The 25074-nt window shown below is 37.7% G+C and overlaps 1 non-coding gene across 1 annotated transcript; it reads right to left on the bottom strand.

The window, feature by feature from the left end:
• Positions 1-18935: 18935 nt before the first annotated feature.
• LOC112740062 (small nucleolar RNA R71) lies at positions 18936-19044 on the bottom strand. The gene has a single exon (XR_003170997.1). It is a non-coding gene; the product is annotated as a small nucleolar RNA R71 (small nucleolar RNA).
• Between the last annotated feature and the right edge of the window lie 6030 nt (positions 19045-25074).

Genomic DNA, 25074 nt, shown 5'->3' with positions numbered 1-25074 from the left:
CCTTGGTGACTTAATCTCTCAGATCTTGATCAATAGCCAATTCCTTGGTCTAATTGCTCATGAAGAGAGATATGCTTGATCCCTGATTATACCACGCATCATCATAGGTCCAAGTAGAGGGAGGATTATATGTTACCGTATCCAAACACCAAAAACCAGATCCTACTCAAGTGTGAGAAGGGATTTCTAGCATGGTTTCATAATTCCTTTTCCAAGGTTCCCATGAAACCCATTTTACATTCTACCTCTTTCTCAAGATGATTGAACACTAACATTAAAACAAAATTCCTTCTAGCAAATCAAAGAGAAGATGAAGAGAAGAAGAAATTCACTATCATTAATCCATCAAGTACAACAGAGCTCCCTCTCCCAATGAGAGGGAATTTAGTTACTCATAGCTCAAGATAAAGTACAAGAGAAGGAAGAGAAATGTGAAAAGTAAATCTAACTATACTTCAACAGAGATACTACTCAATAACCCAAAACAACAACCCCTTCTCAATACTTTCAGGGGTTATTTATACTACTCCTAGCACTAGAATAAAGAAAATACAAAAGAGAAAAGAAAATTACAATTTGGAGGGAAAAGAAAACTCAATAAACGTGACCTTCCAGGCTGGCGTGTGATAGGTGTTTAAGTGGCGTGCCACGCCCAGTCTCCAATTTGGCTTGGCGCGCCACGCCCAGCTCTTCAAGTGGCACGCCCCACATGTTGGTGTCCCTGGCGTGCCACGCCTTCGAGCCCAAGTGGCACGCCCAGGCTTTTTTCCTTCTTCTTCTCTTCCCTGGAAAGTTGAACTAGCGTGGCACGCCCAGGGTCTGGTGTGCCACGCCCATTGTGTGCTTGGTTCTTCATTCTGGTCAATTGAACTAGCGTGCCACGCCCAGTGTGTGGCGTGCCACGCCTAGCATTCTTCCTTGGTTTAGTGGCTGGCGTGCCACACCTTCGACACCAAGTGGCACGCCCAGTTTTGCTTTGGTCTTTTGTAGTGTTAGCGTACCACGCCTTGGTCTTCAAGTGGCACGCCCAAGTGAGGATTGAGAGTTGGCATGCTATGCCTTTGACACTGATAAACTCTGATTTTGTGGTTTATCTTGTGCTTATTTTGGGAGATTTTATCTCCTTTTCTCACATTTATTCAATAAAAATAGCATGGTTTTGTAATTCTCCCTTGAATTGTGCTTAAATGTGAAAACATGCTTTTTAGGCCCTAAAATTGGTAATTTTAATTCACTTTAATTCCATTCGATGCCTTGATGTATTTGTTAAGTGATTTTAGGTTCATAGGGCAAGTATTGGATGGAAGAAGTGAGGAGAAAAGCATGCAAGCGGGAGAACAAATGAAGAAAAGAAGGAACCGGAAAGCTGTCAAACCCGACCTCTTCGCACTCAATTGACCATAACTTGAGCTACAAGGGTCCAAATTAGGCGGTTTCAGTTGCGTTGGAAAGCTAACATCCGGAGCTTCGAAATGATATAAAATTTGCCATATGTTACTTCGCGCTAAGGGGCGCGCACGCGCACTTTGCGCGCGCGTGGCCCACTTTAGTGAAATCGCCCCCAGCGATTTCTGAAGCACTTTGGGCCCAACCCAACTCATTTCTGAAGCTATTTCATGCAGAATTCAAGCTTGGGTAAGGGGGGAGCAATTAATTTTTTAGCCAATATGAGCCTTTAGTTAGGTTTCTAGAGAGAGAAGCTCCCTCTTCTCTCTAGAATTAGGTTAGGTTAATCTCTTCTAGATTTAGGTTTAATTACATGTTTTCATCTTCTTTCTTTTATGAATTCTTGCTTCTACTCTTTCATTCTCTTGATTTGTAGTGTTGATTTTCCTTTTATGCTCTCTTTTATGTTCATGCACTCATGATGGATTTGATTTACATTTAATGCAAATTTGATGTTGACGTTCTTTTAATTGTTGATTTGAGTTGTGAATTTACTTGTCTTGCAATTGGTAGTTGTTAGATTTTATCATTCTTGCATATTTACCATGCTTTCCTTTTATGCCTTCCAAGTGTTTGATAAAATGCTTGGTTGGATCTTAGAGTAGAAATTTTGTGCTCTTGGCTTGGGAAGGTAACTTAGGAACTCTTGAGTCACTAATGTCCAAGTGATTGACGATTGGGAGCCATTAACGCTAGATCTCACCAATTGATTAGGTGTAGAACTAGGACTTATGGACTTGGATTGACGTAGCTCACTTGACTTTTCTCTACTATTAGTTAGGGGTTAACTTAGTGGGGTTGATCCTTGCCAATTTTCATGTTGTGGTTAGTGATTAGAATAGAGATCCTTGACCACCCAACCTTGCCAAGACCCTTTTGTTAGTTTATTTCTTTTGCCATTTATATTTCTTGTCCATCATCTCAAAAACCCCAATTAACAAGGCACTTCATTGTAATTCCTAGGGAGAACGACCCGGAGTCTAAATACTTCGGTTATAAATTTATTGGGGTTTGTACTTGTGACAAAACCAATATTTTAATTTGATGTGAGAGTTGTTTGTTGGTTTGGAGCTATACTTGCAACGTAAATACTTTGTGAAATTCCTTACCGACAACAATTTTTGTGTCAAATTAATGGCGCCGTTGCCGGGGAGTTGCAATAGTGTTATGTTATTGGTTATTGTATATATTGTGAATAGCTTTATTTTTGGTTTGTTTGTTGATTTTTGCTAGTTGTAGGATTTAGTTTTCTTTATTTCTTGTTAGCTTTTGTTTTTATTTTCTCTTTCACTATGAATTCTCATTTTGGCTATGAGTGTGATTACAACTATGTTGTAGGAAATGGGAACTTCAATGAAGATGTGCATCAAGGATGGGATAACCAAAGGTGGGAGGAGCCATATACATATGATCAATCCTCATGGCAACAACCTCCACCGATGCACTATGAAGAAGAGCCATTCTATGATGCATGCCAATTCAATGGTTATGGTGAATCCTCTTATGAATTTCAAGAACCACCACACACCCATGAGCCATGTCCTCAACATAGCCCTCAACCATACTCACAAGCCCCTTCTTACCAACAACCATATGAATCATATGAACCACACATAGAGCCACCACCACTCCAACATCAACATTTTCAAGAGCCACCCCCTCCATATTATTACCAAGATGAACCACCTCCAATACATGAAAACTTTCAACCACAAGATGAATCCTACTTTCCACCACAACCTCCCATGGAAGAATATTTATGTCCTTCAATCCAAGAGTCATATGATCCTACTCATGATATCCAAGAAGAACAAGAGCCAAGGGATCGTTTCAAGGAGACATTGGATCAATTTCAAGCAACCATGGAGTGTTTTGTGCAACAAATGGAAAGAATGGGAAATATTGAACCACCACAACCCTACCAAGAAGAACCACCTTCCGACAATAATACCTTTCCCTCAAACAATGAACCCTCTCTTCCACCATCACCCTCCGATGAAGCCTTCATGCTAGAATTAAGGGATCTTGAATCTCATATCTTAAGGTGACACGAGGAGGATGAAAAGAAATTTGAGGAGTTAAGAGCAAAAACGGCTATCATGGTAGAAGCCATTAGCAACATAGTCTCATCCCGCCTAAGCCTATACGATCAAGGCACTTCCATTGTGGAATGTGGAGAAGCAACCAAGGAGCCTAGTGAGGGAGTGAACTTGAAGCTCCAAGGTGAAGAAGAGGAGTTAAAGCAAGACATGCAACAAGAGGAAGAGGTAGGGATTATTGAACAAGAGGAGGAAGTGGTTGAAGACTTAGGAGATGCGGAACCTCCTTGGGAACATAGAGTTGAAGAAAACCCCTCCAAGATGATTGAAATTGATGCCAGGGAGGAATGTGCACAACCTCCAAGGCATATCCCTCATGAAGGATTGGATGGGATAGAGCAAGAATTGAGTCCCCTTGGTGATGAAGATCAAGCATCAAGTCTTAGTGGTGAAGAATCCTTTGAGCATGAAGAACTTTCTCCCAAGGAGATGGAAAGCAATGTGGAGGTAAATCTCTCTTGTCCTCCCATTTGTGATTTGAGTAAGGGAAAATGTTTAGATAAAATTGTTGAACAAAGGATTGAAATTAAGAGATCTTGTGAAGAGGTGGAAGTCCTTAGAAAAAAGAGGATGGGAATTGAATACGCTTTGTCAAGACCCTTGGAATCACATTTACCTAGGTTGCCATCTACAGCTTCATTTGAGTGGATGAAACTCATTTCTATTATCTTTATTATCCCACTCGAATATAGTTTGCTTGAAACGGATGGTCAACTTAGGATGCTTTGTGGGATGAAGCGTAAAAGAAAGATGTTTTGTGGTTGGCGTTGCAAATCAAGGCTCATTATGGTTGAAGCTTCAAGGAGTAAAGGTTGGACTAGTGCTCAATTGGATGGGTCTAGGAGAATAGATTGGTGCTCCTATGAGAATTCATCTCTCTTGCCACCCGGAAAAAATCACCATGATCAACTCAAAGACGGGTGTGAAAACAAAGTGTGGGATCCCGGATCACACAAGGAAGATCAACTTTGGGAGCCTATGGTTTGTGAAGAACCCCATCAAAGCTTGGAGTTATTAACTTTGAATGATGAAGCACAATGGAAGTCCAAGCATTGGTGGATGTTCAAGGATGGATTCAAACACAAGCCACCTTGATAGAAGCTCCCCATAAGTCCAACTTAAGGACAATAAACAAAAGTGCTAGGTGGGAGACAACCCACCATGGTAAACTCTTTCCTTTTTCCCTCTTGTATATATTGGTAAAATTAGTTTAATTTCATGTTTTGAATTGCTTAATTGAGTTTATCTGGGATTCTAGTAGGTTAAATAAGGTTCTATGATGTTGTGGTAGCTGTTTGGAGGTTTGGAATGCTTGGTTTGGTGCAAAAACATAGAAAAATTTTGAAAAAAAATAGAGCACCAACCCGCGCGTACGCGCGCCTCAAGCATTTTCGACCATCCACGCGGACGTGCCATGTACGCTTACGCGTGGATTGAATTTTTTTCCACTTTCCATACATTCACCCGAGAGTTGTGCCTGAAGTGTGCCAACTTGGTGCCCCAGGGCACGCGCACGCGTATCTTGCGCGTCCGCATCGACTCTCTGCCTTGCCATGCACGCGTACGCGCACTGCACGCGTACGCGTCGCTTCCATTTCATCAATCCACGCTTACGTGCACATGACGTGCACGCGTGGATTGCCCTGTTTCACTCACCTTCTTTTCTTCTCATCTTTCCATTTCTTTCCTTCTTCTCTTCTCTTTCCACCCTTCAATCATCATCCAACACTACCAAACATCATATAACACAATTTTCTTTTAGTTAGTTTAATTTTTGTTTAATTTTTGTTTTCCGTTATAAGTGTTGGATTACTAATCTTGTTTACTGTTTACTGCTGCTGCTTGTTGATAGTATGTTAGTTTAACATCATTGTTGTTATTGTCATTGTTGGATTCCTTTGTTGAGGTTGCAATTTATTACTTGGATTTGAATTTTCGTGGTGAACATTTGTGAATACCAAGTGAATGTTACATTGCCTTTATGCTTTTTAACTCTTTTGAATTGCTTGTTTTGGCCACCATGCATTCATCATCTATTGTTAGGCAATTGTATATTATCATTGCATTTTTTTTAGGTGATACTTGTTTATGGTTTACCCTTATTCACATCACCTATTTCATGCATTGAGTTTGTGAAATAGTGAAATTGGATCGAAAGCTTACCTAGCAACATATTTTTGAGCTTTTCAAGCTTTGTGGACCATGCCTGCTATGTGATTGATTTTGACTTCTATACCCTTTTTCCTAAGTTCCATAGCATCCATGTGTTTCACCTCTATGTCACTTAGGTGTTGCAACAACTTCAATATGTGTCATTGTTTAATGTGTGAGCTCTTTATACCATTTTGTTCATCAAATTTACTTGCACATTAATCAATGTCCATGCATTATCCAATTTCACAATTGCTTGATTAATTGCTTGAATGCTTCCATGCCTCTTCACTACTTGTGTGGTTGACTTAACCTACAAGTCTTTTAAGGTATCTCAAGCACACTAGAATGAATGAAGTGCATGTTTTATTTTGTATAATTGTGACATGGTTTCTAAATACTAGAGTGTGAGTTCTAAACCGCATGCAAGATAGGACCCACACACTTATTTTTCATCAATGTCACACCAATTCACTCACTCAATTCTAGTGATTCACCTCATTCCAACAATTCACGCTTCCTAGCATTTGTATATTTTTATCTTACGGTGTTTATTTTGTTTTTCATGATCGATGCACCATAAGCAAAAATGGAAGCGGAAGGAAGAACACGCAGCAACCGGTTGACCTACCAGCTGAAGGTGGCAACTCGGAGAGTCGCCGTACCCCCTTGCTCATCTTTGAGTGCACCAAGGACGGTGCAAACTTTTAAGTGTGGGGAGGTCGTCCGACCACTCGGCATTTTTGGGTGACAAGTTTCTAATCCCAACACTTTTGCATTTCATTTTAGGATTTTTAGTTGTATTTTCTAATTTTGCATATGTATATATTAAGCTTAGTCAAAATCATGATATTTTCCAAGGATTTTATCTATAGGGCACCCCAATTGAAAAAAAAAATTTTTTTAGAACTTGCTTGAATTATATACTTTGTGGAACATGATTTTTGAGCTAAGAACACAAGCATGTGAGATTTGAGCCTAATCGTGTGGTTACATCATACATAACCACTTACTTTCATTCATGTGTGCATTATTCTCTTCCTATGATTGTAATCTTTGATTTGTTTAATTCTTTATGTCCATTATTTTATGTATACATGCATTTATATGATTGAGGCCATTGTTTCAAATAGCTCACTTACCCAAATAAGCCTACCTTTTATCTTCCATTGTTAGCCAAACTTGAGCCTATGCTTAACCCATTTGTTTTTAACTGTAGCACATTACAAGCCTAAGTGAAAAACAATAAATGTCCCTTAATTTGGATCTTTGATTAGCTTAGGCTAGTGAGAGTGTTTATCAATTGATTTTGGGAGAGTTGGGAACATTGGGTAGAGATAAAAGTGTGTTTGTGTTTTTGTTGAAAAATTTTTGGGAATTGGGTACATACTCATGTATTAATCATGTGTAAACCATACGCATTGATGTTCTTGTATACATTTTAGCTTGAAAGAAAAAAAAATGAGAAAAACAAAAAAAAATATATGTATATATAAAAAAAAAGAAAATATATAGACAAAGAAAAGCAATAAAAATGGGACAAAAATGTCCCAAAGCAAGGTTTAATAAAAGTCAATGCTTATGGGTGGTGATCAAAAAGAGAATGCATGAGTGTGTGAAAAAGTGAAGAATGGGTAGTTAGGTTGTTTAGAATTGTATAGGGTGTCATAGGTTAGGTGGGGAGTTTAGGTTAATCAAAGATTCGAAATTCTAGCTCACTTAACCATATGCATCCTACCTTGACCCTAGCCCCACTACAACCTATGGGAAATACCTCATGATATTTGTATGCATGCATAAAGTAATTGTTGATTGTTAGATGAAAAACAAATTTTGGAAAGCATGATTAGGGGAGAATTGAGTGAATCAACCCCATACACTTGAGTGCCTAGAGCGGATACACATCCGATGAGGGTTCGATTGCTCAATTACATGTTTCCACCCATGATCATCTCTTTTCTTGCAAGTTTGTAAAATCTTTTTAATAATTCAATTTAATTGTGGGTTGAGTGATTGCTATTGCCTTAGCCCTTGTGTTTGTATATGTATTCTTGGAAATTGATTTATTTTGACCAAGTGGATGCATTCATGTAGATAGATTGCATATAGATAGATTGCATGTAGTTAGTTTGCATTGAATAAATGTTGATGTCCCTTTGCTTCTTTCTTCATTTTAGCATGAGGACATGCTTAGTTTAAGTGTGGAGAGATTTGATAAACTCCGATTTTGTGGTTTATCTTGTGCTTATTTTGGGGGATTTTATCACCTTTTCTCACATTTATTCAATAAAAATAGCATGGTTTTGTAATTCTCCCTTGAATTGTGCTTAAATGTGAAAACATGCTTTTTAGACCCTAAAATTGGTAATTTTAATTCACTTTAATTCCATTCGATGCCTTGATGTATTTGTTAAGTGATTTTAGGTTCATAGGGCAAGTATTGGATGGAAGAAGTGAGGAGAAAAGCATGCAAGCGGGAGAACAAATGAAGAAATGAAGGAACCGGAAAGCTGTCAAACCCGACCTCTTCGCACTCAATCGACCATAACTTGAGCTACAGAGGTTCAAATTAAGCGATTCCAATTGTGTTGAAAAGCTAACATCCGGAGCTTCGAAATGATATAAAATTTGCCATATGTTACTTCACGCTAAGGGGCGCGCACGCGCACTGATTCTGCCGTGGCCTACTTTAGTGAAATCGCCCCCAGCGATTTCTGAAGCACTTTGGGCCCAACCCAACTCATTTCTGAAGCTATTTCATGCAGAATTCAAGCTTGGGCAAGGGGGAGCAAATAGATTTTTAGCCAATATGAGCCTTTAGTTATGTTTCTAGAGAGAGAAGCTCCCTCTTCTCTCTAGAATTAGGTTAGGTTAATCTCTTCTAGATTTAGGTTTAATTACATGTTTTCATCTTCTTTCTTTTATGAATTCTTGCTTCTACTCTTTCATTCACGCTAAGATGACTTGTCATCAACGTGCCACGCCCCTTTAGTGTCCTTCAGCATTGCTCTCTGGAAAACTATACTGGCGTGCCACGCCCATGTAAAAGATTCAATCATGCTTCTCTGGAAAACTATACTAGCGTGCCATGCCCAGCTCCTGGCGTGCCACGCCCATATAAAGGCTTTGAGGATCCTTTATAGAATTCAATACTGGCGTGCCATACCCAGCTCCTGGCGTGCCATACCCAGCTCCTGGCGTGCCACGCCCATACAATTTCATGGCATTTGTTCCAAGTGGCACGCCAGTTTCACACGGCCAGCTTGTTTTGTTGTTTTCTTCCCTTTTTTGTTGCCCTTTTCACCTGAAATTCAGCACAAACCCATTTCAAAGCAATGTACCATAATATTCATCAAATAGTTCATAAATTGCAATGATCAAATGAGATTATAATATTTTATGGTCCTTTTTAGGCAAGAAAAAGGGTAAATGATGCGAGTCATCAACCCCAATGTTGATACCAGAATTGCATAATTGAGCACCTCTCTTCTCAACAAGCATTGGGAGCCAATTCAATCCACTTTAATAATGGCCAAAAGCCCAATCCAAAGACTTGAAGATTAATTGAAGAAAGTGTATAAATAGCTTAGAGTTTACGTTAGTTGGGGTTTGGAGAGATTGGGAGATGAATCTAGATTCAGAACTCTGCAATCATCTCTCTTTCACTTTCTTTACTTTTCTGCACTTTTCTTCCTCTTTGTGATTTGAATTGAGCTATGATGAACTAAACCCTATTTCATTGGGTTAGGGAGCTCTGTTGTAATTCAATAGATCAACATTAGTTTTCATTTTTCTTCTTCTATCTTTTCTCTTGATCTACCTAGGAAGATTTCGTTCTTCATTCAATCATTCAATTGTCTTGGGAAAGAAATTGAATGTAATTGGGTTCTGTGATAGGCTTGGAAGAGAAATTACAGAATCATGCTTGAAATCTTCCTCACACTGGATTAGGTTGGGGTTTGGATGGATATCGTAACATGTAATCCTACCAACACTGTGATCTATGAATGTGTGTGGTATAATCAGTGACCATACATCATCTCTTCCCATGAGCACGTAAATCAAGGAATTGGGCAATTATTCATACTTAGAGAGATTGGATTGCCAAGGAATTGGGATCCAATCACCTAAGATTGCAAAGGAGATCAATGAATGCATTGATTGAGGAAGAGATGAAAATGAAATTGATCCAGAGAATTATAATATCTCCTGACCCCAATGAGCTTTCCCACTTCTGATCTTACCCATTCTTTTACATTCTATTGTGACATTTATGTTTAACAATTCCCATTCCCATTTAATTACTTGCAATTTAAGTTTCTGCACTTTAGTTTCCTGTAATTTCCCTTCTGCCATTTAATTCTGTTATTTACATTCTACAATTTAAATTCTGTCATTTACATTTCTTGCTTTTTAAGTTTCCCGCCAATTTACATTCTGCAATTCTCCATTCAATTCTGATTCAGTTCAACTAGAACACTCCTTCAATTAAAATTGCTCAACCAATTAATCCCCTGTGGGATTCGACCTCACTATATTGTAGGTTTTTACTTGACGATAATCCGGTGCACTTGCTGGTGGAAATTTGTTAAGAGACAAGTTTTCGTGTATCAAGTTTATGGCGCCGTTTCTGGGGATTGATTTGTATTGACAATGATTAAATTGAAGGATAACTAGATTGAGTATTTTTCTATTCTTTTGTTAATTAAGTTTCAATTTCAGCTGTTTACTTTTATCTTATGAAATTTTAAGTTGTTTCTCTTTATTTATCTTTATTTCTTTACTTTTCAGCAAATTAGTCCACTACTTGTTTGATCAATTGCACTAACCAAGCTAACCTTAATTCTTAGTGAATTTTCTACTTGCTGTTTACCTATGTTTATTGAGTGCATGATGAGAGAACTTTTGCGTGGTCTAGAAATTTGCGGATAAATCCTCGTTGCAAGTATAGTTTCTAAACCTTCAAAAGTCCTTTCATACAAACGTTTTGGTTGTCACAAGTAACAAACCCCTTTTAAAATTGATAACCGATTATTTAAACCTCGGGTCATCTTCTCAAGGAATTGCAGGGAGGTATGTTCTTATTATTGGTTATGAGTTTGTAAATTGGGGGTTTTGAAAGTAAGGAAGCAGTATGTTGAACAAAAAGAATAAAATAAAATAGTAATAATAAAATAAACTCTTGGCAAGGTATTAGAAATTAGAGGTCCTATCCTAGCTATCCTTATCAATGATGATGAAAATTGAATCTTAATTCCACTTTGTTAACCTTTACTAAGGCAAAGGAAGGTCAAGGGATTAATTGGTTTGATCTTCGGATCCTATTTATTTCCTAAGAAAAGATTGGGATTATTGAAGTTCAATTTAATTAACAAAGATAACAATTATCAATCATGTTTGAGTTTGATAACTCCTGAATTACTGATTTCTTAACCAAGACCAAAAAGGAGAAAAGTAAATCTACTGGAATAAAAATGTCTTCAGATGGGAATAACAATAATGTAAATAAAATAAAGCAATAATAAATTGAAATACCTCAATTAGCATTAATTCAAAGAGTAATATGTAACATAGAAGAATTCATAAATAAAATTTGGAAAATAATAAAAAGAACATTGAACCTGGGATTGAGAGTCCCTCCTAAAACTAAGAGAAATCCTAAATCCTAATCCTAAGAGAGAGGAGAGAATCTCTCTCTCTAAAAACTACATCTAAAACTTTGAAAAGTGAATATGAAAGCCTGTTCATGAATGGATGCATTCTCCCACTTTATAGCCTCTAATCTGTGTTTTCTGGGCCACAAACTGGGTCAGAAATAGCCCAGAATTTGCTGGTTGTGAATTCAAACACGCTGCTTTTTCGTCACTGCGACGCGGCCACATGGAGCACGCAGTCGCATCGCCTAGCGTCAGAGAAACCATAGCATATTATATATCAAATCGAAGCCCCGGACGTTGGCTTTCTAATGCAACTAGAACCGCATCGTTTGGATCTCTGTAGCTAAAGTTATAGCCACTTGAGTGCAAAGAGGTCAGGCTGGACAACTTAGCAATTTCTCCAACTTTTTGTATTCATTCCACTTTTGCATGCTTTCTTTCCATCCTCTGAGCCATTCCTGCCCTGTAATCTCTAAAATCACTTAACACACATATCAAGGCATCTAATGGTGATAAGGGTAAATTAATTTTTGGTAATTAAAAGGCTCGGGAAGCAAGTTTCCAATTATAGAATAAAGTTAGGAAGGAAATATAAAACCATGCAAATATTATGAATAAGTGGGTAAAGAGTTGATAAAATCCACTCAATTGAGCACAAGATAAACCATGAAATAGTGGTTTATTAACCTCCCCACACTTAAACATTAGCATGTCCTCATGCTAAGCTCAAGAGAAGCTATAAAGGTGAAGAGGAGTAGTAGAATGTATGAAATGTAACCTATCTATATGAATGCAACTACATGCAAAATAATTCTACCTACTTGGTTAAAAATAAATAAGTTCTCCAAGACAAACATGAATCAGATTTCACTAATTCAAATTATACAATAAAAGACAGGTAAACTTGTAAGAAGATAGCTCATGAAAGCAGGGAACATAGAATCAAGCATTGAACCCTCACTGATAGTGTATATCACTCTAGTCTCTCAAGTGTCTAGGGTCAATCACTCTACTCTTCCCTAGTCATGCTTTCTAAACTTTGTTCTTCATCTAACCAATCAATAAATATTTAGCATATCAATGCAAACATCATGAGGTCTTTTTAGGGTTGTAATGGGGCTGAGGTAAAGGTAAGGGTACATGTATAGCCAAGTGAGCTATAATATGAATCTTTGACTAACCTAAGCTCTTACCTAATATACATATACTCTATATACTTTTAAATTCATGCCTAGCTACCCATAACTCCCACTTTTGTATAATTCTCATACTCATGTACCAAATTTTCTTTAATTTTTATCACATGTGCATTGATCTTTTATTAAACTTAATTATTGGGGTAATTTTGTCCCCTTATTTATTTATTGAATTTTTTTTTGAATCATAAAAGCAAACATAACTTATCAATGCACATGGATTTTTTTATTATTATTATTTTTTTTCTGGTTTTACATGAGTAGGTTCCCAAATTCCCAATATTTAAATAAATTAGAAACATGATACATTCCCTTATTAACCTATGTTCCCACAATTTTTCCACACTTAGTTGATGCACAATCTCTATCTTAAGCTAACCAAAGATTCAATTGGGGTATTTAATTTGTTTTTCTACTTAAGGCTAGTGATGTGGTAAAATTTAGAATAAATGGGATTTAAAAGGCTCAAGGTGGCAAACAAAGGTGATTGAAAGGGTAGGCTTATTTGGGATAAGTGAGTAAAAATTCAAATAATGGCCTCAATCATATGCAAGCATGTAAATATACTAAATAATAGACATATAGACTGGAACAAAATCTAGATTGTAGTTATAGAGAAGAAAACACACAAGAATAAAAATTTATGGTTAATTAATGTAACCATGTAAATAAGCTCAAATCTCACAGGTTGTGTGTTCTTTAGCTCAAAAACCATGTTCCAAATACAACTTCAAACAAATTTTACACAAAAAAATTTTGATTTTAAATTAGTGAAATTTTTTCAAAAATAGGATCTTAAAAAGAAATTTATTACTTTAACCAAGTAGTGACTAAATGCATAAAATCAAACAAATATGCAATTAAATATGCAAATGCAGCAATTAACAAAGAAATTAAAATATTGGTGTTGATAAAAAAATACTAACCCATGGAGATCGGTATCGACCTCCCCATACTTAAAGATTGCACCGTCCTCGGTGCATGCTGAGATGTGCAGGTGGACGGGTTGTTCCAACCGATGCTTTTCTTCAAGGATTATGTAGATGGACTTGTTTGTCTCCCCTTTTAGAAGTTTCTCCCTTTTTCCGTCTTTGGTGGCCAGCCTGAAAGAAGAGAAAAAGAAGAACGGTAACCTAGAAATAAAAATAAGAAGACAAATAAAATATGGTTGGGTTAATGCCAATTGATAAGGGTCTCATTTACATGGAAGCTTCAACATGTACGTGAGAAAATAATAGAAGCCATGGCATACCAGTGGTACAAAATTTGTAACAATGGGGGAGAGTGTGGGTAATGAAAATATCAATATAAGTTCATGTCAATGCAAATGAACTGCAAATATCATAAAAGATTGGCATTGGTAGATAATTAATATCATCCCACAGTGTAAAACAAGTCACTAAAAATAATTCAAGAAAAGATGCAACAGTTGACTAAGAACATTTAACACCAATGGTAAAATAATAAATTTAAAAAATAAAAATATGCACAAAATTAAAATGCAATGAATGAAAATATGCAATAAAATAAAATAAAATATAATGAAGGTGAAAAGAAATGAGAAGTGAAAGAAATAAAGTAAGAAAGAAGGAAGAAAGAATAAGAAAAGATAGAAAACTTAGGATTAGAGAAGAAAAGATAAGATAATTGGCACTAATCTGGATAAGTTGTGCGGCGCAGGCGACGCAGTCGCGTGGGTGATGCGGTCGCGTGGTGCGCGATAAGGTTGGGTGACGCGGACGCGTGGGGCACGCAATCGCGTGACTCGATTTGTGCTAGTGGCGCGAGTGCAGCCTCGCAGTCGCACAACTCTCTGTTCGAAACTTGGTATTGCCAAAATCCAGGGTGACGCGGTCGCGTGATCGACGCGATCGCGTGAGTGGCCATTATGGGGGTATGATGCGGACGCGTGAGCCATGCGTCCGCGTGGTAAGGCTGTGCGTTCAGCACCGATCCAGCATCACTCCAGCTCATCTTTCGGCCATGCACCCTTTTGACGTCGATTTTCAGGTCACGCGGCCGCGTGGGTGACGCGGCCGCGTGGGAGGCCAATGTTCCCACCTTACGCGGACGCATCAGCAATGCTGCCGCGTCGTGTGCGTGCTTTTTTATTAATCTAAAAAAATACAGAATGCAGTGTTAATATGAATGTGATGCAAAAACTCCAGGTTCAATATAATAAAATAAAATAAAACTTGAAAACAAATAAAACTAAATAAAAATGAAAAAAAAGAACGATCATACCATGGTGGGTTGTCTCCCACCTAGCAGTTTTAGTTAGAGCCCTTAAGTTGGACATTTGGTGAGCTCCCTGTTATGGTGGCTTATGCTTGTATTCATCCAGGAATCCCCACCAGTGTTTCTACGTCCAGTCATGTAAAGCCCTTAAGAAGCTTCAAACAGATTCTTAGGCTCCCGGGGTGACAAATGTCAGAGCAGATTCCAGGATCCCAAATCTTGCTTTTACACCCATTTTTGTTGGGGTTTGTATTTTTCCAGCCGGGTGATAAGTAATTTGAATTCTCACTGCAGCTACCAAACAGCTTCCTAGACCCATTCAATTGAGCTCTACACCAACCTTTGCATTTAAACTTAAGGCTTCCAACCATAAAGAACCTTGCAGGACAATTCTTACCACTGACCATCTTCCTCTTACTCTTAATGCCACAAAGAGCTCTAAGTTGACCATCCGTCTCCAGTAGCCCATATTCAAGTGGAATTAGAAAGCTAAGGGATATGAATTTTACCCACTTGAATGTTGTGAAGGATGATGGCAACGTAGGGGGAGGAGTCTCCAGCAACTTTGGCAAAGTGATATCAAGCTCCACTCCCCTATGCTCTTCTTTGACAACTTCCACCTCTTTGCAAACTTCTTTAATTTCAACCTCTTCCTCTTGGTAGCTTTCTTCCAATTCAATCTCTTCTTCATTACTTACCAAGGGCATGGGAGGCTGTGCTTCTTCTTCTATAATCTCCATCTCTTGATCAACCTCTTCCAAGTCTTCAACTATGATATGCTTTGGAGGTTGTACACCCTCCTCAACATCAAATGCAACCGTCTTGGAAGGAGGTTCTATGTCTTGACTTTTTCATGGAGGTTCAGCATCTCCTAAGTCTTCAACCACTTCTTCCTCTGCAACTATTATGACTTTCTCCACTTGTTCCAATACAAAGCCATGTTCCTCATTGTCCACCGAAGTTTCTAGTGTCTCCTTCATGCTTTGCTCTTCTTTTGATTCTCCACATGTAGCCATGGGAGTTCTTTGAGTGCTCAGATATTGGGAAGCTATTATATTTACGAACTCGCCTAAGGCGGTCACGAAATTTAGCACACTCTTATTCATTCTTTCTTGCCTTTGAAGAATAACACAAAGTCTGTCATCCATTGGAGGTCGGGGTGGATATGAGGATTCATTGGTTGGGAGAGAGGGTTCATAATAGGAAGGTGGTTCATCTTGATAATGATATAGAAATGGTGAATATTGAGGTGGTGGTTCTGTGTATGGTTCATTTGGCTCATAAGGTGGTTGGTATGGTGGATACGGGTTAGGATCATATGAAGGTGAATGGTGAAAAGGGGCTTGTGAGTATGGTGGTCTAAAGTCATGTTGAAGAGAGGGTTTATAGGCATATGGTGGTGGTTGTTGATAGTTCATTGGAGGTGGTTGTTGCCATGAGGGTTGATCAGATCCTTGTGGCTCCTCCCATCTTTGATTGTTCCAACCTTGATGCCTGTTCTCATTGTAATTTTCTCTTCCTGCAATATAATTGTAATCAGACTCATAGCCAAAGGGGTGAGAGTTCATAGTAGCAAATAAAAATTGAAAACAAAAATAAAAACAAATTTAAATTAAAAGGTTATTGAAATTTAAATTTTGAATTTGAAAATTAAATTTTTGAAATTTGAAATTTGAAATTTTGAATTTTAAATTTTTGAAAATTGAATTTTGAAATTTGATTTTTTAAAATAAGATAAGATAAGATAAAAATTTTAAAATCAAAATCTGAATTTTTTTTATGGAAAATTTGAAAATTCAATAAAAATAAAGAGAAAAGATATTTTTGAATTAAATGAGGAAAGAGAAAAACAATAAAATGACACCAAACTTAAAATTTTTAGATCAAAACGAAGAAAACAACTAAGAACAACTTGAAGGTCAAGATGAACACGAAGAACAAATTTTTGAAAAAATTTTTTAATAACTAAATAAAAACTAATAATCTCTTAATTTATGAAAAAGCAAAAATAAAAACAAAAATAAAAACAAATAAACAAGCAAAAGAAAATATTTACAATAACCAATAATAAGGCACACGTTTGCAATTCCCCGGCAACGGCGCCATTTTGATAAGAGAACTTTTGCGTGGTCTAGAAATTTGCGGATAAATCCTCGTTGCAAGTATAGTTTCTAAACCTTCAAAAGTCCTTTCATACAAACGTTTTGGTTGTCACAAGTAACAAACCCCTTTTAAAATTGATAACCGAGTATTTAAACCTCGGGTCGTCTTCTCAAGGAATTGCAGGGAGGTATGTTCTTATTATTGGTTATGAGTTTGTAAATTGGGGGTTTTGAAAGTAAGGAAGCAGTATGTTGAACAAAAAGAATAAAATAAAATAGTAATAATAAAATAAACTCTTGGCAAGGTATTAGAAATTAGAGGTCCTATCCTAGCTATCCATATCAATGATGATGAAAATTGAATCTTAATTCCACTTTGTTAAACTTTACTAAGGCAAAGGAAGGTCAAGGGATTAATTGGTTTGATCTTCGGATCCTATTTATTTCCTAAGAAAAGATTGGGATTATTGAAGTTCAATTTAATTAACAAAGGTAACAATTATCAATCATGTTTGAGTTTGATAACTCCTGAGTTACTGATTTCTTAACCAAGACCAAAAAGGAGAAAAGTAAATCTACTGGAATAAAAATGTCTTCAGATGGGAATAACAATAATGTAAATAAAAGAAAGCAATAATAAAGTGAAATACCTCAATTAGCATTAATTCAAAGAGTAATCTGTAACATAGAAGAATTCATAAATAAAATTTGGAAAATAATAAAAAGAACATTGAACCTGGAATTGAGAGTCACTCCTAAAACGAAGAGAAATCCTAAATCCTAATCGTAAGAGAGAGTAGAGAACCTCTCTCTCTAAAAACTACATCTAAAACTATGAAAATTGAATATGAAAGCCTGTTCATGAATGGATGCATTCTCCCACTTTATAGCCTCTAATCTGTGTTTTCTGGGCTGCAAACTGGGTCAGAAATAGCCCAGAATTCGCTGGTTGTGAATTCAAACACGCTGCTTTTTCGTCACTGTGATGCGACCGCATGGAGCACGCGGTCGCATCGCCTAGCATCAGGGAAACTATGATATATTATATATCAAATCGAAGCCCCGGACGTTAGCTTTCCAACGCAACTGGAACCGCATCATTTGGACTTCTGTAGCTAAAGTTATAGCAGTTTGAGTGCGAAGAGGTCAGGCTGGACAGCTTAGCAATTTCTCCAACTTCTTATATTCCTTGCACTTTTGCATGCTTCCTTTCCATCCTCTGAGCCATTCCTGCCCTGTAATCTCTGAAATCACTTAACACACATATCAAGGCATCTAATGGTAATAAGGGAAAATTAATTTTTGGTAATTAAAAGGCTCGGGAAGCAAGTTTCCAATTATAGAATAAAGTTAGGAAGGAAATATAAAACCATGCAAATATTATGAATAAGTGGGTAAAGAGTTGATAAAATCCACTCAATTGAGCACAAGATAAACCATGAAATAGTGGTTTATCAGTGCATGATATGTAGAAGAGGAGAAACTTCAACCTTATTTGATAGTGAACCTGAGAGGACCTTCCTTAGATTAAGGAGGGAATCAAGAGGGAAAAAAGCTATTGGTGTAGAGGATGAAGAAGAGGACTTAGCTATAAATATGGAGGATGATATGGAGAACCATCATGAGGAAGAAGTGCATAATCGAGGCAGAGAGGGTGCAGCCAACCATGCTGGGCATGAGAGAAGGGTGCTAGGCTCCTATATTAACCCCAATCCTGAGAATTGTGGGAGCAGCATTCTCAAACCAAACATTCATGCCAATAACTTCGAGTTGATGCCACAGCTTATTACTCTCGTCCAAAACACTGCTCATTTGGAGGAAGTGCACAAGAGGATCCTAATCAACGTTTGACCACCTTTCTGAGAATTTGTGATACTGTAAAGTCAAATGATGTTCATCCAGACACTTAAAGATTACTTTTGTTCCCTTTCTCTCTAAAGGACAAGGCATCTAAGTGGTTAGAATCCTTTCCTATGGAAAGCTTGACAACATGGGAAGATATGGTAAACAAATTCTTGGCAAGATTCTATCCTCCACAAAGAGTTAACCGTTTGAGAGCTGAAGTGCAGAAATTTAAGCAATAAGATGGTGAAACTCTATATGAAGCATGGGAGAGATATAAAGAACTAACAAGGAAATGCCCTCCTGAAATGTTCAATGAGTGGGTGCAGCTACATATTTTCTATGAGGGTCTGTCACATGAGTCAAAGAAAGCATTAGATCACTCTTTTGGAGGCTCACTCAACAAGAAAAAGACAATTGAAGAGGCTATAGATGTCATTAAAATAGTGGTCAATAACGAATATTTCTATGCCTCTGACAGAAGCAACAACAGAGGAGTGATGGAGCTAAATCACATGGATGCAATACTAGCTCAAAACAAGATGATCACTAAGCAACTGGCAGACCTTACTAAACAAATGGAGAGGAATCAAGCTGTAGCAATCCATATTCAGCCACCAGCACAAGAAGAGTTGAATACAGAGGAAGGGAGTGATTGGGAACAAGCCAATTACATTGGAAATGCCTCAAGACAAGCACATGATCCATACTCCAATACCTATAACCCTGGCTGGAAGAACCACCCAAATTTTGGGTGGGGAAACCAAGAAAACCAGAGCCAAGATCATAGACCTCACAACTCCAACCATTACAACAACTTCACTTACCAACAACCCCATCAAAGATCATACCAAAACCTATACAAAACTTCTCACAAACCTTCATATCAACCACAAAACAACCATTCTCAACCCCCCAATTCCACCCAACCATCACCATCTGAGGACAGGTTATCTAGGATTGAAGCCATGCTTGAAAATCTTTGTAAGGAGTCTGAAGACATGAAAAATTTCAAGGAGGAGGTGAGATCTAACCTACAAAACCAAGATGCTGCCATTTAGAAACTTGAAGCACAAATTGGATACCTGTCCAAGCAAGCCCCTAGCCATAACCCCCGTAGTGCCACCAAGACAAACTCAAGGGAGGAATGTAAGGCCATCACACTTAGGAGTGGAAAGGAACTGAAAGAAGCCTCAAGGGAAACTCAAGAGAGGGAAGCAAATGGAAGCCTAAGCGACAAGGAAGAAGAACAAACACATGCTCCCAATCCACCAAAAGAAGTCCTAAGGCCATATGTCCCAAAAGCTCCTTACCCTCAACGATTAAGGAAGAATGAAAAAGACAGTTGATGGGAAAATTTGTGAAAAAATGAATTTCCAAAACACCTAAAACTCACCGGCAAGTATACCGGGTCACATCAAGTAGTAAAACTCACGTGAGTGAGGTCGATCCCACGAGGATTGATGGATCAAGCAACTTTAGTGGGTGATTAGTTTAGTCAAGCTAACATTGAAGTGAATTGTGTGAAATTGTAACCAACAGAAAGTAAAGGACAATGAATTTAAAGTTGCAGAATGTAAATTGGCAAGTAACTTAAAGAGCAAGAAATATAAATTGCAAGAATCTTAAATTGCAAGAAATGTAAATTGCATGAAATTAAAGGGGAGTGGGTGCTGGAAATTAAAAGAAAGCAGTAGATCAAGTAACTGGAAAGTTAAATTGCAAGAAGAATAAAGGAAATTGGGTACTGGGATTCATGAAATCAAACACGGAAGTGTAAATAACAATGAAACAGAGAAGTAAAAGATGCAGCAGGTTCACCAGATTTGGAAAATCACTTTAAAATCAAGAGCAGCTTGGCTCAATTTCAAAATCTCAATAAGAAATTGAAGATCTCAGGGGCTCAATGAGACTAGAAAACAAGTCTAGATCTCAAGTCCTTCCTTGATCCAATAAAGAACAATTTGCAAAAGAAATGAAGATGAAAGCAGTAAACAGAGTGTTGATTCAAATTCTTAATTCACTGAAATTTTGTAGAAGAAGAAATAGAGATGATTCTCAAGGTGAGAATGAAACAGAATTCCTTCAATTCTCAACCCAAGATTCAAAACAAAGAGAAAAACTAAAGAGAGAGAGTTCTCTATTCCTAATGCTCCCTCGTGGTTCCAGCCTTTAATGCTCTCTATTAGAGCCCACCTTTTTGAAATGAAATTAATGCCTTTATATAGGCTTTTACAAAATGAAAATGAAAAAAATGAAAATAATATTTACAAAATGAAATTCCTAATCTAGCTTATCTGTGTGCCTTTGAGTCATGTGGGCTTTGCTTGCTTTGGAGTAGAATTGGGTTGAAGATGGATCCGGATGGCATTGGTCTTGAGAAGAAATCCGCTTGCAATTTGGACTTTGGAACATTCACGTTTGAGTCAACGTTTGAGGCAAACGTTGACTCAAACGTCTTCATGAAGGCATTATGCAGAATGGCCATTTTGCTGTCACTCACGTTTGGGTTCATGTTTGAGGTCAAAAGTGAGCTCAAACGTGATATCCTCCAAGGCATTCTTTGGCCAACGTTTGACCTCACGTTTGAGGCAAACGTTGGCGCAAACGTGGGCTCCCCTCCAGGGCATCCATCTAGCAACATTTGGTCCTTAAAGATGCCTTTCACTCATGCCTCAATTTCGTGCTAAATATGCATTGCCATATATCGTTGGAAAGCTCTAAATGTCAGCTTTCTAACCCAACTAGAATCATCTTAATTGGACTTCTACAACTCAAGTTATGCTCCTTTGAAGAGGACAAGGTCGCTGGTGTTGCTGTCACTCACGTTTGACCCCACGTTTGAGGTCAAACGTGAACGCAAACGTTGGGAACATTGCCAGTTTTGGAGGCTCGAACGTGCTTTTCACCCCATACTATTATACATTGTTGGAAAGCTCTGAATGTCTACTTTCCAATGCCATTGGAAGTGCATCAATTGGAGTTCCACAGCTCGAGTTATACTCCGTCGAAGGTGCAGAGGTCAGTTGGCCTCACTGCAGGTTGCCACCATGTTCGTTTATGCACATTTTGGGGCAATTTTCTCCCTCAATTTTAGTGTCCACCATCCAGTGCTGTATATGCTTGGAAAGCTCTTGATTCCTACTTTCCATTGCTTTTTGAATCACCTCATTTGAAGCTCTGTAGCTCAAGTTATTCTTGTTGGAAGTATACCCCTTTAGGCTGTGGGGAGCAACATTTCCCAAGGTATTCCTTAGCCAACGTTTGACCTCACGTTTGAGGCAAACGTTGGCGCAAACGTTGAGCTCCTGGGTGGCTGTGCTGATGAAGCTTCCTTGATTTGGTCATGGGCCACACTTTTAAAAGCGTGGCCTAAGGCTCCAAAGTGTGCTCCAACTTCAAAGTGTGACCCAAAGCTCTTTTTTTCTCTTTTTTAGCTTATTTTGTGCTTCTTTGCTTCTTTTTCTTCTTATTTCCTACAAAGTTTATCAAATCAAAAGATCAAAGAAATATACCATTTAAGCACCAAAGAATGCAATATTTAAGCACTAATTATCAATTTCTTACATGAAAAAGCATAGAAAAACATGACATGGTAACATGTCATCACAACACCAAACATAAACCTTGCTTGTCCCCAAGCAAGAAAAGAATCATGCATTAAAGATTGACAATCCAAGGTAAGAAGAGTAGCAACTCAATTTTCATGGTAAGCTAGTTTTCTAAGCATGCTACAATCACAAAAGAGATGTAAATGATTGATGCTTCCATCTAGCTCAATTTATGAAATCTTTTTCTTATATTTCTTCCTTGAAACAAGCTTTTGATTTTCTTATTAGCTTCTCCTTTTGGGTGCTTTGCCCCATGAGTTAATAACAAAGCTACGATTCTAAATGCTTTGTTTTCAAGTATTACCACTTGATACATAAGCACCACAAGCATTTGAATTAAAGGACTTCATTAAGCTCATTTGTTTCTTTTCTTCACTCTCTAATCATTGATGCTCAGAACCTTGAGCTTTGAGGGAGTTCTTTTGCACTTGAGCCTAGCCTTGACTTCTAAGTGTTTTGTTTTCAAGCATTTGGCTTGATACATAAACACCACAAGTACTTAACAAATAAATTGCCATTGGTACTCAGAGCCTTCAGCTTTCTCATTCTTTCCCTTTTTCTTTTCTTGCCCTTTTTTGCTTTTTCTTTCAAGATTTTCATGATTTTTAAAAGATTTCACAAAACGTGCTAGATGAAAACTTCAATTAAATAAAATCTAATGCAATTAAGCAACAATCAAATATACTAGCTTTCCAATACTTTTATGCACATGCTAAGTTCTTCTTTAATGCCTTGTTTGTTTATGATCATGATGCTTTATTGCTTTTGAACTCACAAAAATCAAGTTGGTAGTCATAATGCCACAGCACCATGTTGCAATTTAGAAATCAAACTATGCCTTTTCATACACACATGCATACAGAGAGGGTAAAGACAATCATGCAGTTTATAGTGCTTGAAACAAATGAGAGGAAAAGGAACTTTACAACCTTGTAGTTCATCTTCTCTATTGTTGTCATTTTCCTCCCATTCTCCTCCTTCCCATACCAACTCAGAATGCTTGCTCATCCTCAAGCAACTATTAGAACCGTGGCTATGGGGCTAAGATGGATTATGAATGTCTTACACAATGAAATGTTAGTAACACATGTGTTTCAAGCAAGCAAAATTAAAGATATGAGGGCACAGAGAAACAGAGAAATTATTTTTGCAAATATAAGTTGGTGTGCATGATACATTGCATAAAAGTATAAGTGGCACACCAAACTTAGTGTGACACTTTCTCTTGGAATTGATGCAAGCATCCAGTAAAGATTGGAAGCAAATTTTTGTTGCATAGCAACACCAAACTTAGAATGCAACCATATGTCAATTTATTGAAATTTAAACAAAGCAAAGAAAGAAAACAAAGCAGAGAAAAAAATGTTACCTACGGTTGGGTTACCTCCCAACAAGTGCTCTTTTAGTGTCACTAGCTTGACATGTTATTCTTCACTTTCTTTCTCTTCTTCCAGTTTGTTAAGAGGAATGACTTTAAGGGGGGAGAAGATTCAGCTACTGTCCCATGTCTTGGCCTTTCCTCAGCAAGCTTCCTGTTGCAGATGACTTGATTGATCTTGCTTGCTGGATTAGGGACAGGATTGGTGCTCTTGCTAGTTGCCTTCACTTCTTTGATTTCAAGACATGATTGCTGTGTGATTATTGGAGTTTTATTTTCATCAAGAGTCTTTTGAATTGGTGGTTCCATGAACTCTTCCTTCATGTACTTCTCTGCCTCACTTGAGTGTAACTTTTCTAGAATGACTTCCTCACTTTCATGCTCCTCCACTCCTTTCTTTGCACCCAACATTTGACTTAATAGTTCTTTTATGGAGGAGGTTTGTTGTTCTTCCCAAGATTTCTTCATCTCTTCTTCATATTTTTCAATCACAGATTCAAGTGAAGTTTGTGAGGGTTGTGAATGTTCCTTTGTTACCTCAAGTGCAGTTTCATTTTCAACCACCTCATTCTTTATTGGAAGTTCACTTGATGCAGTAGCCTCCTCATCTTGCTCTTCCACTTTCTCCCTTGCACTTAACATTTGGTTTATCATCACTTTTATATCTTTGAATGAATTCTCTTGCTCGTTCCAGGATATTTGTGCCTCTCTCTCATATTTTTCACACATGGTCTCAAGCTTTGAGAGGCTTTGGTTCATAGAAGTTTGTGTGGGTGGTGAGTTTTGATAGGGGCTTTCTATTGAAGCATGGTCAAGTGATGGCATCTTTGGATGAATATCATATGGAGCATTAGAATTCTCTTCCCAGCCACCATTAGAATCATGACCAGCATCATTTTGTGGTGGAAGAAAATATCCCATATGGTTTTCTTGCTCATCTTGTGTCTCTGAAGCAAATCTCCATGGATTGGAGTGCTTAGAATTTGTATTTTCTTGGTGATATTCCCAGCCACCATTAGAGATTGGTGATGGTGGGTGATATCCCATAAAATTTTGTTTGACCATAAGATGAGTTGAACTCCATTTGTATTTTGTAAACATCAATGAAAATTGAAAATCATGTGACAGAGAAAGAACTTCTTAGTGACGCAATAGCTCAAACACCTTGCTATCAATTTAAAACGGAGAACAAAAACAAAGAAAATGCTTGATCTAGACTTCTCACCCACTTAATCATTGTTGATCTAAATCAATCCCCGGCAACAACGCCAAAAACTTGATGGGAAAATTTGTGGAAAAACGAATTTCCAAAACACCTAAAACTCACCGGCAAGTATACCGGGTCGCATCAAGT

The sequence above is a fragment of the Arachis hypogaea genome, chromosome 13, assembly GCF_003086295.3.
Source record: "Arachis hypogaea cultivar Tifrunner chromosome 13, arahy.Tifrunner.gnm2.J5K5, whole genome shotgun sequence".
Classification (NCBI taxonomy): domain Eukaryota; kingdom Viridiplantae; phylum Streptophyta; class Magnoliopsida; order Fabales; family Fabaceae; genus Arachis; species Arachis hypogaea.
Note: the sequence above shows the minus strand (reverse complement) of the source record. Positions and strands in the feature narration are given on the sequence as shown.